Consider the following 17,877-nt stretch of genomic DNA (forward strand, 5'->3'; position numbering starts at 1 on the left):
GAATTACAGTAGTTTGTGGAAGGAGATATGATTAGAAGTCTCAATGACAATGGTGTTTCACAGAAAAGAAGTAATAAACAACGATGCATATGAGTTCTGACAATTAAGTTTGCAAACTGGTTGCAAATATGTTGCTAATCTTTTTTGATATCAGAGGGATTATTCATTATGAATTTGCACCAACTGGACAAACAGTCAACCAAGTTTACTATTTGGAAGTGCTGAAAAGGTTGCATGAAAAAGTTAGACAACCTGAACTTTTTGCCGATGCTTCATGGCTCTTGCATCAAAAGAATGAAATTAGGGGCTAGCCTGGTGGCTCAGGCTGTTAGAGCTCCATGCTCCTAACTCCAAAGGCTGCCGGTTGGATTCCCACATGGGCCAGTGTGCTTTCAACCACAAGGTTGCCAGTTCGATTCCTCGAGTCCCGCAAGAGATGGTGGGCTCCGCCCCCTGCAACTACAGTGCAACATGGCACCTTGAGCTGAGCTGCCGCTGAGCTCCTGGATGGCTCAGTTGGTTGGAGTGCCTCCTCTCAACCACAAGGTTGCCGGTTCGACTCCCGCAAGGGATGGAGGGCTGTGCCCCCTGCAACTAGACTGAAAGGACAACAACTTGAAGCTGAACGGCACCCTCCACAACTAAGATTGAAAGGACAACAACTTGACTTGGAAAAAAGGCCTGGAAGTATACACTGTTCCCCAATAAAGTCCTGTTCCCCTTCCCCAATAAAATCTTTAAAAAAAAAAAAAAAAAAAAAAGAATGAAATTAGACTATCTCACACCATACACAAAAATTAACTCAAAATTGATTAAAGCCTTAAATATACGACCTGAAACAACAAAATACATAGAAGAAAACATAAGCTCTAAATTCATGGACCTTGGTTTCATGAATGGTTTTTGTGAACTTGACCCCAAAGGCAAGGGAAGTAAATGAAAAAATAAATGAATGTGACTACATCAAACTAAAAGCTTTTGCACAGTGAAAGAAACCATCAACAAAACAAAAAGGCAACCAACCAAATGGGAAAAGATATTTGCAACAATACTCCTGGTAAGGAGCTAATATCCAAAATATATAAAGAACTCATATCTCAACAACAAAAAGACAACCCAATTAAAAAACGGTCAGAGGACCTGAACAGACCCTTTTCCGAAGAAGACATACAAATAGCCAACAGATATATGAAAAGATGCTCAACTTCACTAGCTATAAAGGAAATTTAAATCAAAACCACAATGAGATACCACTTCACACCTTTTAGAATGGCTGTTTTCAACAAGACAAGAAATAACAAGTGTTGGAGAGGCTGTGGAGAAAAAGGAACCCTCATACACTGCTGGTGGGAATGAAGATTGGTGCAGCCACTATGGAAAGCAGTATGGAGTTTCCTCAAAAAATTAAGAATAGAGACACCATACGACCCAACAATGCCTCTTCTGGGCTTCTACCCTGAAAATTTGCAAACACTAATTCATAAGGACATATGTAACCCTATGTTCATTGCAGTTTTATTCACAATAGCCAAGACATGGAAACAATCTAAGTGCCCTTAGGCCAATGATTGGATAAAGAAGATGTGATAGGTATATACACAGAGGGTGCCAAAATATATATATATACACATTTTAAGAAAGGAAAAAACTGTATTAAAACTGTAATACTCAATATATACCAGTAACAAAAAATGAATACAAGTCACGTTTGACTTCTGCAATTACAAGAGGTGCTCAAAGTGTCCACACACTTTTGATTACGGCAAACATCGTTGGGTAGACTTCTGTGGCGAGCATGTAAACTGTTCCAACACCACAGCAGAAGCAGTAGGACTTGTTACTGTGCAAGACCTCCCGGATCTTCCCTTGTGCACATCACACACAGAACCAGGCATCTCAAACTCATCATGAATGTATGCGATTCTTAGGCATGTTGGAGGTTCTCTTGCATACTCATGCCTCCATTGTTGTTGTACTTTCACCATGTTCTCGAATTTCAAATACCACTTCAAAATGGTCTTGCACTCCTGAAACAATAACGATGCTTCCTCCATTTTCTTTGACTGTCCTGCCTGTTGCATGGTGACGCTAGCATTCATTTGATTAACGTCATCTTTTGAGCGAACATCACACTGCACATTGCTATCATAATTCAATTCAACTTTAAAAGTAATACATAGATAACATCTCTTAAAATATGTATACATTTTTGGCACCTCTGGTATATACTACTCAACCATAAAGAAGTGAAATATTGCCATTTGTGTCAACATGGATGGATCATGAGAGTATCATCCTATGTAAAATAAGTCAGGTGGAAAAGGACAAGAATCATATGATTTCACTCATGTATGGAATATAAAACAGAAAACAACAAATGAACAAACAAACTCATAGATACAGACAATAGTAGGGAAGTTACCAGCGGAGAAGGGGTGTGGAGGTGGGAGGATAGAAGTAAGAAAAGTGGGTAAAGGTGGTCAACTATTTGGTGAAGGAAGGAGACTAGACTTTGGGTAGTGAGCACACAATGCAATATACAGATGATGTATTATAAAATTGTATACCTGAAACTTATGTAATATTATTAACCAATGTTACCCCGATAAATTTAATTTTAAAAAAGGAAAAAGGGAAAAAAACAAGATATAAGTTTATGGTCTTGTTTCCCCTAGAAATCCATATCTTTGATCATCAGTTCCTTGCAACTTTTGTTTTTATAAACCTTGCCCTACATTTTGAAGCGTATTCTCAGTTCACACTGAGGATTACGTTTCCTGGTTTGCGAATCATTATCTGAGTAAACTCTCTTTTAGTTTTTCAAAAATCTTCTCTGGATTTTTATTTACATTTTTGGCAACAAACATGGAATTTAAAGGGGCATGCTGATTCCCTCCATTTCTCAGGATGGGAAGTTGCTCCATTCTGTGGAGCTGGAGTGCCCTTTGAGGTTGAATTGCTTTCCTCTGCTGTCAAGAGGCATCCATGGGTAAGTCCTCTCAAATCTTTGCTCTCCCAAGCTTTCAGTTAAGATCAGAGAGTTTTATTCTGAGTGTTATTCTTAAGGGGAGAGACCTCCCCCCCATAGGTTTTTCAGTTTTCCAGGGAGAGACACCTCCATAAGGGATCACAGGATTTAAACTTAACCCACAAGGTTCCAGGCTATATAGTCTTTCACAAAGGCTAGGTAATTCTGATTCTAAGGTGACATCTGCTGGCCCTCTACTGCCTAGCACTCCTGCAGGATAGATGGTTAAAAACTGTGGGTCAGTGAGTGGCCTGTAACTGACTGGCTTGGTCTCTGGACTAAGATCACCCAAGATGATTTAAATTAAACACGCCCCCCTGAGGCTCTCTTGATATTCCTAAATTTGTTTCTTTAAGGGCCCAATTAGAACAAGGAGGTTTCCATACCTCCCAAAAGCAATGGGAAGCTTTTCCCAAAAGAAATTAGGCCACTATACCTTCTCTGCATGAAAGTAACTCTTAATTCTAATGAATTAAGAGAATTCAAAAACTAGAGGACTCCTCTGGTGCATGCTCCTTGCAACTCAGCTTCCTCTCCTTCCCCGACTCCACCTCTGTCCTCTACCCACGCAACCACTGCCTCTCCTTCTCTAGCTGTCTCCCCTTTCTCTCCTCAGAAATTTCCCCTCCTGAGTCTCCTATTCTTGAGGCAGGATAACTAACCTAGGGAATTAACCTCCCTCTCCAGGATGCAACAGGAGGCACCTCACTAATTACAGTTTCAAAAGAAACTGCATCTGGCACCTGCAGCTGACGAAAAACAAGAACCAGTTTTATCCAGGAGGGCCACCCAGACCTGACCTTTACCTAATTATAATGTCATTATAATCTCATTTACATTGTGGTTCCTACACTCCCATCATACCCCAGATGCCATGACAGTGCCGGAGCAACCAAATGAGGACAAAAGAGCAGGAAACTAAAGGTCCTAATTGCAGGACACAGATGAGCTGAAACAAGGCCATGTGACCAATTTCCACTCCTAAGGGAGATAAATACCCCTAGTCAGGACTTCCTTGGTGCAACTGGACCTCTGAGTTTGCCTGCACTTCCTTCTCAAGTGTGCACTTTATTTTCAATAAACTCCTTGCACTTTCCTGCATCTGTCTCACTGTTGAATTCTTTCTTGCACTGAGACAAGAACCTGGTCGCCACTGTTCTGGGTTGAGTCTTCTCTTGGACATCTCCGTGAGCCTCCTGCAGCATTTTAATGGCATCTTTTAAATGTCATAGAAATTCTGATGGGGTAGATACTATCTCTTATGCCCCCTGGTCTAAATCAGAACTATTGGCCATAGTGAAGGACATTCCAGACCGTAAAACTAATTCCCTTGAATTTAAAGGACATTTTATTCTTAAAAGTAACCTGGCTTCTTGGATCGTTACCAACGCATCCATATGTTAATTGGCAATGTGTGAGCTAAAGAATGGCACCCCTTACAAGATTTTAAATTGACCAGAGCCGTGGCCCTAGAAGCTAGTGAATAAATTTCTTAAGGCTATTCCCCAAATACTTCTAAGACAGATTGATTGGAAGGCCATCCATAGATGTACTCTATAGATGGATGAGCCAGTACTTGATTATTTTGACTGGTTTGAAAAGATCTTTCAATAAAACTCAAATTAAGGAATTAGTGATGAGACCCTTAATTTATTTAATCCAATTATTTGTAGCAGATCTTTCTGAAAATATTAGCACTTTGTTAAACAACATGACCTTAATTGGGCAGATAAAGGCCCTCAGGAGATCACCTTATTGGCAAATAAACTCTCTAAAACTATTGCAAAAAATAGAGATAATAGGAAAAAGAAAAAAAAAAAGGAGTTCTGGATTACTAAGAAAGAATTACTAAATAGTGGCCCTCCAACTCCAGCAATTTAATAAACCAACCCCACCAAATAATTAAAATACTCAGGGCCCAGACCTAAAGGCTTGCTTCTTTTGTAAAAGACCAGGACATTTTAAAAAGGATTACCTCAAATATTAATGGTGCATGCAACTCTGCCCCAGTAGGACCCTAAAATTTCAGACTGGAACACAAGAACAGGGATGCTCTAGGGAAATAAAGGGGACATTTCCTTTGTTAAATGCCAACAAATTAGAGGAAATATATATTAAAATTGGGGATGAATTAGTTAGAGCTTTATTAGATACAGAAGCAACACTTTCAGTCCTCACCCCCAAAGCCCTTTCAATGTCTCCTCCCCGGAGTCAAGAAAAAAAATAGAATGATTGGGGTAACTAATAACCCTATAACAGTCCCCAAATCTTTACTACTCCCTTTTTTGATTGTCCCCCTCTTTGGCACTCATTAATTTTTTTTTTCTTGTCCCTTCTGCCTCAATTCATTTATTAGGAAGAGATTTTCTAGAAACCTACCAAGCTCATATTTTATGAGATAACAAGACAGACTCAGAAACAAGTAAGTTTTAAAACCCCATCTACTCTTATTTTATTCAACAATCCTTACCCTGCCCTGCAAGGTCTGCCTGCCTATCTCTGGGCAGATAATCTTCCCTAATCTTCCACTGAAATAGGGAAAATCCATTCAGCATTCCCCATCAAAATTCAAACAGATCCTAACAAACCTCTACTTAATATAAAGAAATACCCCCTAAACTCTAAGGCACAGACAGGAATTCCACCCATAATAGAGGAATCTTTAGCTTGGGGGCTCACTGTCCCTTGTCTTAGCTCCTGCAAAACCCCTGTCTTTCCCATCCAGAAGCCTAACAGAAAGGGATGATGATTTGTCCAAGACTTTGGAACAATTAATAACATAGTTATTTCCCAGTATCCTGCAATTCCTGACCCCCATACGTTCTTAAAAAATATCCCTCCCAAGAGTTTTTTTTTCCTACCGTAGACCTCTGCAGTACCTTTTTCAGTATTCCAGTTGATTCAGAAAGTCAATATTCTGGCTTTCACTTGAAAAAATCAACAGTATACCAGGATTGTGTTACCCCAGGGGTATACTGAAAGCCCTATTTATTTTTCTCAAATTCTTAATGGAGATCTTCCAAATATTGTATTTCCCTGTAAATCTACCTTACTTCAATGTATAGCTGATCTATTTCTATGCTCCTGCTCTGAACAGTCTTCCTAACAGACAGTCTCCATTTATTATATAATTTAGTTCTAAAGGGACATAAGGTCATTAAAGAGAAGCTTCAATACTGTCAGCCTTCCATGAAATTTTTAGGATATCTCCTTATCTCAGAGGGCCTAAACTTTGACCCATCCCAGATATAGGGCATACTAGCTTTCTCTGAACCCAAAACTAAAAGACAACTTCAAGGGTTTTTAGGACTTGCAGGATACTGCTATAATCGGCTCCCTAATTTTTCCTTATTCTCCCAACCCTTATAACAGCTTCTAAAAGCCTCTTTTTCTGATCGCCTACAATGGAATGATAAGGCTGAACAATCTTTTACTATTTTAAAGAAACAACTAACTCAGGCACGAATGCTAGGACATCCAAACTATAAACTTCCCTTCTCACTTTTTGTCCACGAAAGGGAAGGAAATGCATTTGGTGTACTTGTTCAACCCCATGGTGGACAACACTGCCCTGAAGGATATCACAGCCAACAGTTAGACCTCACAGCCCAGAGCCTACCACCCTGCCTTATGGCAGCAGCCACCACTGCTGCTTTAATTAAAGCTACTGAAAAAATAATTTTTGGATCTCCTCTCACTGTCTGTGTTCCCCATGCAGTCGAGTCTTTTAAATTCCAATCAGAAAAAAGATTTTGAGAGGCAGAAGTTATTTGAATGGGTCTGTGGGAGGCTGTCAGGCCAGATCTGGTACTCTGAGACTTTATAGATCCTGAGACCACTCTGAAAAGTATTTTTTCCCAACTTCTCTACTGAGAAGTTGTCTGTCTTTAGTGGAATCTTAACACAATAGATCTTCTATAAATGGATGAGATGGCTACCACTCAGATTTCCAAAGATGAGCTTGATGAACTCAAAGAGGCCTTTGCAAAAGTTGATCTCAACAGCAATGGATTCATCTGTGACTATGAACTTTATGAGCTTTTCAAGGAAGCTAATATGCCATTACTGGGATATAAAGTGAGAGAAATTATTTAACAACTCATGCTGGATGGTGACAGGAATAAAGATGAGAAGATAAATTTTGATGAATTTGTTTATATTTTCCAAGAAGTAAAAAGCAGTGATAGTGCCAAAACCTTCCGCAAAGCAATCAACAGGAAAGAAAGTATTTGTGCTCTGGGAGGAACTTCAGAGCTGACCAGTGAAGGAACACAGCATTCTTACTCAGAGGAAGAAAAATGTGCTTTTGTTAGCTGGATAAACAAAGCTCTGGAAAATGCTATACCAATGAACCCAAATACGGATGACGTGTTCAAAGCTGTTGGTGATGGAATTGTGCTTTGTAAAATGATCAACCTTTCAGTTCCTGATACAATTGATGAAAGAACAATCAACAAGAAGAAACTTACACCCTTCATCATTCAGGAAAACTTGAACTTGGCACTGAACTCTGCTTCTGCCATTGGGTGCCACGTTGTGAACATTGGTGCAGAGGATTTGCGGGCTAGGAAACCTCATCTGGTTTGGGGACTGCTTTGGCAGATCATTAAGATCAGTTTGTTTGCTGACATTGAATTAAGCAGGAATGAAGCCTTGGCTACTTTACTTCTATATGGTGAGACTTTGGACGAGCTTATGAAATTGTCTCCAGAAGAGCTTCTGCTTAGATGGGAAAACTTTCATTTGGAAAAGTCTGGCTCGCAAAAAGTCAACAACTTCAGTGCTGACATCAAGGATCCAAAGCCTATTTCCATCTTCTCAATCAAATTGTGCCAAAATGACAAAAGGAAGGTGAACCACGGATAGATATTAACATGTCAGGTTTCAACAAAACAGATGATTTGAAGAGAGCTGAGAGTATGCTTCAACAAGCAGACAAATTAGATTGCAGATAGTTTGTTACCCCTGCTGATGTTGTCAGTGGAAACACCAAACTGAACTTAGCGTTTGTGGCTAACCTGTTTAATAAGTACCCAGCACTAACTAAGCCAGAGAACCAGGATATTGATTAGACTCTATTAGAAGGAGAAATTTGTGAAGAAAGACCCTTCCATAACTGGATGAAATCTCTTGGTGTTAATCTCCATGTAAACCATCTCAATGCCGACCTGCAAGATGCCCTGATAATCTTACAGTTACATGAACGAATTAAAGTTCCTGTTGACTGGAGTAAGGTTAATAAACCTCCATACCCAAAATTTGGAGCCAACATGAAAAAGCTAGAAAACTGCAACTATGCTGTTGAATTAGGGAAGCATCCTGCCTAATTCTCCCAGGTTGGCATTGGAGAACAAGACCTGAATGATGGGAACAAAACTCTGACTTTAGCTTTAGTCTGGCAGTTGATGAGAAGATATACTCTCAATATCCTGGAAGATCTCAGAGATGGGCAGAAAGTTAATGACGGTGAACAGAACATTGAGCGAAGCTGGAAAGTCAACTTCCATTCAGAGCTTTAAGGACAAGATGATCAGCTCCAGTTTGGCAGTTGTGGATTTAATTGATGCCATCCAGCCAGGCTGCATAAACTATGAGCTTGTTAAGAGCAGCAGTCTAACAGAAGATGACAAGCATAACAATGCCAGGTCTGCAGTGCCAATGACTAGAAGAATTGGAGCCAGGGTGTATGCTCTCCCTGAAGACCTGGTGGAAGTAAAGCCCAAGATGGTCCTGACCGTATTTGCATGCTTGATGGGGAGGGGAACGCAGAGAGTGTAAAATAACTAATTTGAATAAAAACAGCCTTGCTCCCAGGTGCTTGATTAGCAGGTCAGCTATTTCCAGGTAAAGGGCTCCTGGCTTAAGGAACTATTGGTCATTTAAAGGACTTTTAATTTTGATTGATTAACAAGACTAGCTCTTCATGAAATCCCTCAGGGGAAAGAGTTTTCATAAAAACAGCTCCTTTTCTGTAGTAAAAGTTGGATTTATCAGGAACTATTGACATGTTCTCATAGCCAAATCATTTACTTTCCTTCTAGATTGCTACCCTGGACATTTCCCACTGCTGTATGTTATTCCTTTCTATGTATCTTTTTCCCTCCTAGGATATCCACCTCTTGGGATGTGCTTAGATAACTGGATATGAATATTATTAGACAATAAATTTGCTTTCCACCTAGTATGGTAGTTCTTATTTGAGAACTGTGGTCAGAGAGTATTTAGATATGAGTATCCTTTGCTTATCTTTATAGTACTGAAAATTTGCAGAAGTAACTGGCTCTGCAGAATATAATAGAAGTTTTCATATTCTTTTATTCTTAAAATCAGTATCTTTTTATAGTATTCTTTCTACATGATCCTTTTTCGTACATTTAAGAATATTTTGATTACATTAAACAAGACTGCTGATTTTGCTACTTTTTAAAGGGATCTTCAAGTAAGATACATACATTATAGGTAGAGGAAAAATGTACCTTAAATTTGCATCTTCCCCTTTACCCAAGCTGTAAACAGTAGACATATTTTGTCTTAAAATACTTGGTTCAATATCTACTTATTTGTTTTAAAATCTGTATCATCAAACTCTCTTTCTAGATTTAAAATGCTGTTGAATATGACACTTGAGGAGAGAGTGGGCTCAGAAGTCAGAATACGGTAGGCTAAGTATGATAAGCGTACAACAGATTTTCTAATTTTACACCTCAGACAAGGTTGTGGTCACTAAAAAAAAATTAAAAAATTATGTAGGACTTATGTACTCTTGCTTTGTCAAGCTGTCTGCTATAGTTTTCAAGATCATAATGTTACTCTAACTCTGAAAAATGATGTAATTTAATAGCAATGTATTAGTTCAAATAAAGGCATTTACATAATAAAAAAAATTCCAATCATACGCAACATCTTTCTGTTAACTGTACCACCTCTCTTATGAAATACTTTTCTCTTCTCATCTAACAATCACCGGCTACAATCTTCTTAATCCTACAGCTCTCCTTCCCCTCCCTGACAGCAATCCCCATGACAGTATTTCCCTGACAGACCAGTTACGAGGACTCCTTTACATAATTCTGATTTCAGCTGGTTCACTTTTGGGTTTTATCTCCAGAGATTGACCAAGCTGATTATGCTATTGTTTCTTTAGAGGAGACTGTAGAATCAGGCCCACTCCCAAATGCTAGGCCTGCACAACAAGCTGAACTATATTTACTAACTAGAGCTTATATCTTAGCCTAAGACAAAGCTGCTAATACCTATACAGACAGCAGGTATGTTTTGGAATAGCCCATGATTTTGGTATACATTGGAAACAGTGTGGGTTCCTTACATCCTCAGTACAACCCATCAAAAACAAAGATTTTAGTCTTACCCTTTTAGAGTCTATCTTACTTCCTAGATCAATGCCTATTATAAAAATACAGAAAGAATAAGTGAATGAACTAATCAGAGACAGTTTTGGAAACATGGAGGAAAAACTGAGGGTTGCTAGAGGGGAGGCGGGGTGGGGATAAGGGGAAGGTGAGAGGTTTAGAAAATAGTCGGTAACCACAAGATGGCCACGGGGTTTTGAAAATTAATTTGGGGAATGTACAGAGGGATAGTGGATGGGGGGAGAGGGGTTCACACAGTGTGAGGGATATAAGTGATAAACGTCTAAGTTTTGCTTTGTCTTGTACATCTGAAACTAATAAAAAAAATTTTTTTAAATAAATAAATAAAAAATAAAAATAACAAAATAAAGGCTTTCAATATTAGTAAAACAAAAACAAAAACAATAAAGATACAGGATCACTCTTCTATGCGAGACAAAACTGAATTAGGGAACATTTAGCAGATGCTGATGTTAAATCAGTAGCACATCAGTCACCACTTTCCCTGCTATCGTTTCTCATACTTCTCTGCATAAAGTTGCACCTTATCTCCAACTGGTCAAAGCCCAAGCCACCTTTTCAGACTCTAAAAGGGGGAAGTAGATAAAACAAGGCTGCACTTTTGATTTAACTCAGTGGATATGGCTCAAGCCAAACTGCTGCCCTGTTCTTCCTCTCTGGCTTCAAAAAAGGAAGTGTTAACTTTTATTCATAACTTTACCCACACAGATAAAATTATTCAATGGGGAAAGCAACACTATTGGGAACCCTACCATCAAATTTATCAACTGTGCAAAATTTGCTCTCAATATAACCCTGGCAAGCTGATACATGCCAATATGGGTCATTTCCCTCTGCCACCTGGACCATTTGAAGTATGGCAACTTGATTTTATCCAACTTCTGCTTTCTCAGAATTATAAATTCATACTTGTTATGATTTGTATGTTTTCTCACTGGGTTGAAGCTTTCCCTTGCCATCAGGCTATAGCCAGGGATGCAGCTAAATTCTTGCTAGAAAAGACTTTATCAACTTGGGGAGTCCCTCAAGAAATACACAGTGATCAAGGAACTCATCTCACAGAACTGATTATCCAAGCCATTTGCAAAATCTGGTCTATTTATCAACACTACCACTGTACCTACCATCCTCAATCTTCTGGTTTGGCGGAAAGCATAACAGGCAAAATTAAAATTCAATTGGCTGGCCTTGCAGACACTGCCACGTGGGAGCTGCCCACACCCAGCCACTGTCATTCCCACCATGTTCTTAGATCTCATCATCTATGGCAAGCCCTTGGGACACATCTCCTTTTAGCTGTTTTCAAACAAAATTCCAAAGACAACAGAAAACTTTTGTGCTCTGAGCACTAGGGAGAAAGGATTTGGTTATGAAGTTTCCTGCTTTCACAGAATTATTTGGGATTTATGTGCCAGGGTGGTGACTTCACATGCCATGATGGCATGGGTGGCAAGTTCATCTATGGGGAGAAATCTGATAATGAAAATTTCATCGAGAATGTATGGGTCCTGGAATTTTGTCCATGGAAAATGCTGGACCCAACAACACAAATGGTTCCCAGTTTTCCATCTGCACTGTCAAGACTGAGTAGTCGGATAGCAAGCATGTGATCTTCGGAAAGGTGAAAGAGGATTAGTGATAAATCCGAGGTAGAACCTTTTTCTACCCTAATATTTACTTGAAAGGTAAAATTTGAAGGGGGCAAGTGTAGGTAAATGATAGGTCAGAAACATTATCAAAATTAGTTACAGAAATGACTAAAGGTAAGTATTAGTCCTCTGTTGATTGAGGGATTTGGTGGCATATCCAACAATCAGAGAGCTTGCCCTCTTTAGCTGTGCCTTGGGAGAGCTTTATCAAGACATTATTTTTCCAAGTATAAATGGTTATAAAAAAGAATAAGAAGAAAAGAATGCTTGATTTGGTTTTCATTATAACAGGTTAAAGCTTAAACAGTAAAGAAAAAAGAAGTGGAAAGACAGAGTAAATGATTCAACAATTAATGTAAGGGATGAAGGGGAGATCAGGAGTTAATATGCAGAGTTAAAGGGGAATATTAAGAATTTAGGAATTTGTACCGGGGGAAAATCATCAGAGCTCCCAAGATACTTCTAGGGGATCTTGAGTGAGGGCCTGGGGGTTTCCAGTTAGATATAAGAGGATAAAAATGGTAAGAAATAGAGTAAAAGAAATATTGTTACAGTTAGGCATTTCTGGTAAAAGCTCAGGGATCATGTATCAGTACATTAACCCCAAATGCAGGCGTATATGTGAATAGAGACATGATCAGAAACTTATCTACTACAATAGGTCAATAGCTGAAGAAATGACTAAAGCCATTTCTGCCTAACAGAAATCACTAGACTCCTTTACTTGAAGTAGTTTTCGACAATTGTATGGCCTGAGACTGCCTGCTGGTTAAACAAGGGAGAGTTTGTGCTGTTGCCCACACTACTTGCTGTACATTTATAAACATCTCTGGAAAAGTAGAAACCTGATTAGAAAAAATTATCAGCAATCTAGATGGCTACAGCAAGTAAGAAAGAATGACCCATTACATGACTTGCTTAACTGGCTACCTTCTATAATAGGAAATTGGTTCCAATCCATATTACAAATTATTGTCATGATAGTAATAAGTTTATTGATCTTGTTTACAGCATTTAAACTTATGGTCTACTACCTTTCTTGTTGTTTGAAGTCAGCTGTAAAGACTGAAATGGTAGCATATAAAATAGAAATAATTAATCAGTCTACCACAACTGTTAAACTTTTGTAGTCCTAATTATTAATAAGTGTATATTCCCTTACGTTTTAATTATCACTTTTACTTAAAGCCATGTTCTGCCACTCTAACTTCTTATGTCCCACTTGCCTAGCCTGTACAGACTTTGGCCATTGGGGTTTAAACCACTATGAAATTTTGGTCTCATTTCCCTCCTCCATGGTACAAAAAAGATCTTGAGCAGGGAGATACATCTCTCTGGCAATGACAATGGGACTCAATAAGAGAGAATCAGATTCATTACTCATTCATCAGCACTGTTGCATTCTGTGAGGTCTGATAAAAAGGGGGAAATGAGGACTTATAAGAACTTTAACATCATAACTTATGGCCCAATATTTTGATTTTTGCAGCTTTTGCTCTGAAGCAGCTTACAGAAAATAACTTTGCCTTTTGGGCTCTAAAACTGCTGTGGAGCAAGCAGCCCTCCTGTGCTGATTGCATTCTGTGAGGTCTGATAAAAAGGGGGAAATGAGGACTTAAAAGAACTTTAACATCATAACTTATGGCCCAATATTTTGATTTTTGCAGCTTTTTTGCAGCTTTTTGCAGTCTGTTTGATTACTTGTACTCCTTGCATCATTGTTAAATAATACTCCCTGTACTATAAGTGTGTGATCAAAGCAGGCTTTTTGTTCTACAGGTGTAGGCTGAAAGTAGGATTGATAAATGCTTAATCACATATTGCCCATTGTTCTTATCTCACAGCCCCACTTGCTTGACCACTGAGTCAGCTGACCATTGAAAATTCAGTTGCCAGAGATGACATCATAGAAACGGTGGCGTGAGGTGAGCCTATGAAATCTCCCTTGGAATTTACAAATTGAACATCTATAATTTCACAAAGGACTCCTTGAATAGCAGACAGGCAAGACTAAGAGATGCACAATTAAAATCATCTAAAGGTGGCAAACTGGACGAAGGGGGGAGAAGGGAAAGGGGAGGTGCAGAGACGCGGGCCGCACAGGCACAGGTTGCAGACTGGAGCTTGGAGCTCTGAGCTCCCTGTATTCCAGAGCTACCACAATCATGGGAGAGGGAAGAATTCGGACTGCTAGCACTCCCCTTATGGCCCACAGTCTTGCCTGAGGGATCAGCGTATAATACAGCTGAGCCCAACACTCACGGCAGAGACCTCGGAGCAAAGACTGAGGGAAGAAAGGTGAAAATAGTGCTTTAAGCCCTCACTGCCAAGCAGAGGATAGAAGGCTTAGGCACGGAGCCTAGCCAACCCCTCTTACCTTCCCAGAGCTCGCCCCACCACCACCTCCCCAGTGCTAGAAGCCGAACAGTAGCAGTGTCAGTGCTAGAAGCTGAAGAGTAGCAGTGTTCTTTTGAGAACAGAATATTTGCAGTTCTGAAAACTGCAGCCTGTAGCCACAGACTCGCAGCCCAACTAGTTCTGGTGAAGGGGAGAAAGCCTTGGGTGCAGGACTGGCTGTGCTGGTGGTCACTGCCATTGTTCAGAGCCACCTCTCACAACCTACTCCACCGCTGCCCCCACCTATCTGGATAAATCCCTGCAGGGGCAAACAAAGCTGCTGAAGCACACAGTCCCTGAATCTGGTGCAGGAAGAGCTTCGGAACTTCAGAAGCTCTCCACAGCCTGCAATGGATGCAGTGCCCTGAGACCCAGATGACCTGCTCACAGAGGAGAAGCCCACCTTCCAGGGAATTCCTCCCCCCCCCCATTGTGTGAGAAGCTGGAACAATGCAGAGAAAATATAACACTCCAGCATGAGAGAGAATAAAAGGCTGCAGTCAGAGAGAAAAAAAGCATTCTACCAACACCTACTAGAAAGCAGAAAAAGACCTCTTCCTACCAACCTGTTGTAGAACCCACTCATACAGATGTCCAGGAAGACAAATAACAATTCATTAATTGCTATGAATAACCAAGGTAACAAGGCAGCTCAGAAATAAAATAGAACAAAAAGCATCAGATTTGTATGGAACAACGAAAGACCCTGAATAGTCAAAGCAATTCTAAGAAAAAAGAACAATGCTGGAGGTGTCACACTCCCTGACTACAGCTTGTACTACAAGGCAACAACAATTAAAACAGTATGGAGTTTAAACAGACATGGCAGAAAAACAGACACACAGACCAATGGAATAGAATTGAGAACCCAGATATAAACCCACATAAATATGGGGTACTTTCGACAAAGAAGCCAAAAACATACAATGGAGAAAAGACAGCCTCTTCAATAAATGGTGCTGGGAGAACTGGAAAGCCACATGCAAAAGAATGAAACCGGACTGCTATCTGTCACTGTGTATCAAAATTAACTCAAAATGAATCAAAGACCTAAACATAAGACCTGAAACAATAAACTGCTCAGAAGAAAACATAAGTACTAAATTTACGGATCTTGGGTTCAAAGAGCATTTTATGAATTTGACCCCAAAGGCAAGGGAAGTGTAAGCTAAAATGAATGAATGGGACTATATCAAACTAAAAAGCTTCTGCACAGAAAAAGAAACCATCGGCAAAATAAAGAGGCAATCACCGAATGGAAGAAGATATTTGCAAACAATGCCTCTGATAAGGGGCTAATATCCAAAATATATAAAGAACTCATACAACTCAACAAAAAAAACAACAACAAACAATCCAATTTAAAAAATGGGCAGAGGACCTGAATAGGCATTTCTGCAAAGAGGACATACAAATGGCCAATAGACATATGGAAAATTGCTCAACATCACTAATCATCAGAGAAATGCAAATAAAAACCACAATGAGATATCATTTCACACCAGTTAGAATGGCTATCATCAACAAGACAAATAATAACGAGGGTTGAAGAGGCTGTGGCAAAAAAGGAATTGTCATACTCTGTTGGTGGAAATGCAGACTGGTGTAGCCACTATTAGAAGGCAGTGTGGAGGTTCCTCAAAAAATTAAAAAAGAACTACTAATAGACCCAACAATCCCTCTCTTGGATATCTACCAAAAAAATCTGAAAACTCTTATCTGTAAAGATGTTTGTGCTCCAATGTTCATTGCAGCTTTATTTGTGGTGGCCAAGACATGGAAACAACCAAAATGTCCTTCGATAGATGAATGGATAAAGAAGTTGTGGTATATATACACAATGGAATACTATTCTGCCATAAGAAAAGATGAAATAGTGCCATTTGTGACAACATGGATGGATCTTGAGATTATAATGCTAAGCAAAATAAGTCAGACAGAAAAAGTAGAGAACTATATGATTTCACTAATATGTGGTATATAAAACTGAAAACAACAAAAGAACAAGAAAAACAAATGAAGAAACAAAACTCATAGACATAGACAATAGTTTAGTGGTTATCAGAGGGTAAGGTGGGAGGGGGTAGTAGATGAGGGTAAAAGGGATCAAATATATGGTGATGGAAATAGAACTGACTCTGGGTAGTGAACACACAATGTTATATATAGATGATATATTACAGAATTGTACACCTGAAATCTATGAAACTTTGCTAACAATTGTTATCCCAGTAAACTTTAATTTAAAAAAAGAAGAAGAAGAAAGAAAATCCAGTTGCTGCCACCAATCAGAAAATGAATGATGTAAGTTTATGGTCTTGTTTCCCCTAGCAACCCCATCTCTTTGATCATCAGCTCCTTGCAACTTTTGCCTTCATAAACCCTGCTCTATCCCGTCCATTTTGGAATATATTGTCAATTCATACCAAGGGCGATGTTTCCTGGTTTGCAAATCACTATCTGAATAAACTCTGGTTTAATTTTTCAAAAAGCGTCCTCCAGACTTTTGTTTATAGCTTTTTCTCCAACTCACTGATTTGTTTTTATTTCCTCCTTTCTGTTGTTGAATCCTTCTAGTGTTTTTAAATTTAGTTATAACTTGTTTGGTACTTTCTTATATTTTTTATCTCTTTGTTGAAGTTCATCCATTTTTCTCCTGAGTGAGCATTTTTATGACTGTTCCTTTGAATTCTTTATTAAATAGATTATTTATCTCTGTTACCCTGCAGGTGTTTTTCTGGAGTTTTGTCTTATTCTCTCATTTGGAACATATTCCTTTTCCTTCTCATTTTGCTCAACTCTCTGTGGTTGTTTCTTTGTATTAGGCAAAACAGCTACTTTCTCAATCTTGAAACAGTGGCACTGTGTAGGTGATTATCCTTGTTCACCCTTGCCCTAGCCCTTGGTTGTCCTTCAAGCTGTTGTGATGGTCTACTGAGTTCACCCGAGTTAGTCTACATATGCTCCCATTGTTGAGGATGTACCAGACCTGTCTAAGGGGAGGAATTTCATTTAGCACTTAGTTTCAGGCGGTTTGGAAGCCATACCCTCAGGCAGCAGCTTTTATAGTATGCAAATTTATATAGTTTTGTGGGGCCACAATTGTTAGCCCTTCTGGCTTCCAGACCAGGAGATCTAGAAGTGTCCCCTGGACAACTGCTGCTGAAATTGAAACTCCAGACAAGTGTATAAGCTCTTTTCTGGGCAGTGCCATGGAGCTGTAATGAGGCCAAGGGGGTACATAAGGATGGTGTCTCTCTGCTTTTGTTTCCTCGAGTGCCTCCTTAGCCTCTAGGTACATGGGAAACCGGGAGTTTGTCCTTCAGGCTGAAGCTCCAGGTTAAGTAAATAGGCATTTTTCACAGGGATACTGGAGTTATGTTTCAGTCTGCTATTTGTGCAGTGTCCTGAG

General features: G+C 39.4%; 2 pseudogenes; both read left to right on the plus strand.

Annotated features, from left to right (window-relative positions):
* Positions 1–6,899: 6,899 nt before the first annotated feature.
* Positions 6,900–8,959, plus strand: LOC109459662 (plastin-3 pseudogene; annotated as a pseudogene).
* Positions 8,960–11,661: 2,702 nt separating this feature from the next.
* On the plus strand, positions 11,662–12,055 carry LOC148759024 (peptidyl-prolyl cis-trans isomerase A pseudogene; annotated as a pseudogene).
* The last annotated feature ends 5,822 nt before the right edge of the window (positions 12,056–17,877 follow it).

The sequence above is a fragment of the Rhinolophus sinicus genome, chromosome 1 (assembly GCF_057876585.1).
Source record: "Rhinolophus sinicus isolate RSI-liver-muscle chromosome 1, RSI-T2T, whole genome shotgun sequence".
NCBI lineage: Eukaryota > Metazoa > Chordata > Mammalia > Chiroptera > Rhinolophidae > Rhinolophus > Rhinolophus sinicus.